Raw genomic sequence first — 2,464 nt, 5'->3', positions numbered from 1 at the left:
TCTAATACAATCAATAATAGTTAATTTTCTACTTGATTTGTAATGTTTCTGAGATTTGCTATGTAGTATTGATAGTCATGGCTTTATTTTTGCCTAATACTATTAATAAAATTGGGGACAATTTTATTCTGAACTTGGTTAGGAAAACAATATTACAGGAATAAAGGGTCTCAATATAAGGATTTGAGCTGATATGTTTCTGGAAGAAACTGGGGGAGCAAAAACAGGTAAACTAGAGCCAGGTGACTGGAAAAACTTACTAATGATGTCAGTTGAAGCATAGGTGAAGATGAGTAGCAAAGAAGCCACAGACCACAGGAACTTTTGACAGAACAGAGGACACTGAGCCATCAGGTCTGACCCGCACTACTTTAGTGTCTATCACTTCACTTCCACTTTCCTAATTTCATTCAAGTTCCTCTTAATGAGAAACTCAAACTTGTCCTAGCATAGGGAAAGAGATTCTAAGGAAAGTGTGTCCTAACCTTAGAAGGAAGTGGTATTAATTCTAAGCTGATTCTGATAATCTACACAGGCACAGAAGCCTGAGATTCACTTAAGTAATCAAAGATTTTTGTCTCCAAAGAAGTAATGCTATTTCCAAAAACCTAATAGTGTCAGTGTAACACTGAGAAATGCCACACCTATAGTCACTTAAACACACATACACAAATACATATAATCAACTCAAACATCTTGCCAGTAAAACTAAGTGAGAATGCTTTTCCTGGATCTTTAGAACATATTGACCCTTTTTGGCCCACAGACAAAATTTGTAAGGTAATTGGTAGGAGATAGAGTGTATTTCAGGAAAACTAAGTGAGAATGCTTTTCCTGGATCTTTAGAACATATTGACCCTTTTTGGCCCACAGGCAAAATATGTAAGGTAATTGGTAGGAGATAGAGTGTATTTCAGGCCTAATAACAGAACATTCCTCTTATACTCTGAAAGTTGGTCTGCCTGATCTGCTTCTATCCGTCTGGTTACTTCTGAGGCCTCTATTCCTATTAGAGAATTAATTAAGTACTCATGTGTTAAAGCCACTCCCCACTGTGTCTCCAAGTCACCTAATAATCATAAGTGAACGGGAATGGCGATGTAACTAGAGGGAAAAAAAAACATTTTTTCCATGGAAAAGCTCCTTGCAAAGAGGCAATCTCTTGTTTACAAAATGTTGGGGCATAATTATTATACCAATCAATCTTACCATGTGGATAAAACTACCTTTTGGGGAAATATATAAGAAATATATGAAAAGAATGTGTTTCTTATTGTGACTTAATTATTTTTTAAAAAATTGATAGATTATCTTTTTAGAATATTGTTTAAAAATAAAAGTTTCTCTTTATCATTTATATACCAGATATTATTTTTCTAGAGCATATATATGTATTGTTTCTCGTTTCACTACCTTCAGAAATGTATCTGTAACCAAAATTAAAGTGAAAGGATTATGAATCTTGGATGTGAATTATCATTTGAGAAATAGGAAACCACAGAACACTGAAGACCAAAGAGTGTTTGTGAATGTAGCGCTTGTTTTTGAAATAATTGTGATATTTCATGAATTAGAAAACATGAGAAAATGAGGATGAGGAAAAAAGAGCAATTATCACAAGGCTGCAAGAGCAGAGAACTACATTCAAATAGACAATGAATGCAGAGCAGATACAAATGTGATTTTAGGTAAACCAGAAGTAAAGAAGAAAATATTTTAGAGTCTTAAAAATTAGCAAACTAATATTAAATTTCCCAGTTAACAAGGAATAAAATCAGTCTATGCTTTTGAGAAACAGAAAGTAAGAGTAAAATGAGAAACCTTATTTTTGTGATTCTACCCCCAATCACTCTTTCATGTGTTACTCTGGTTATCTTTATTTGCTAATTAATGATGAAACAGATACAGGGTGCTTTGTCTATTTTATCTTCACCATATAGGACAGCTTGTTGGCTTCTTTGAAATTTAAATTAATAAAATTTATAGCTTAATGACTAATTTTAATTTATATATAATTTTAACCAGAGATGAGTCTCCTTATTTTATGGAATTTGATTAGTTCCTGGTATGAGAATATAAAATTTTCTATATTTGTAAAAAAATCCTTACATTAAAATGTGTAAAGGTTTTTGGATCTAAATGTTGGTGATTTCTATTAATATTAAAATGGAGAATTAGGTGGCTTGTACTGTGTTTGATCAAAATTTAAAACATGAATATTTTTATTTTAGAATAGATTTAGATTTATAGAGACATTGTATAAATAGTACAGAAATCCTGTATATTCTACACACGGTTTTCCTTATTATTAACATTATACATTAGTATGACACATTTGTCACAATTAATAAATTATATTGTTGTTGTATATTATTGTATAATTATATTATTGTTAACTTAAGCCCATACTCTATTCAGATTTCTGTAGTTTTTTTCCTAATCTCCTCTTTCTTTTCCAGAATCC

The sequence above is a fragment of the Galeopterus variegatus genome, unplaced genomic scaffold, assembly GCF_000696425.1.
Source record: "Galeopterus variegatus unplaced genomic scaffold, G_variegatus-3.0.2 Scaffold5548, whole genome shotgun sequence".
In the NCBI taxonomy this organism is placed as follows: Eukaryota; Metazoa; Chordata; class Mammalia; order Dermoptera; family Cynocephalidae; genus Galeopterus; species Galeopterus variegatus.
The sequence above is the reverse complement of the archived record's forward strand: the minus strand, read 5'-3'. Positions refer to the sequence as shown.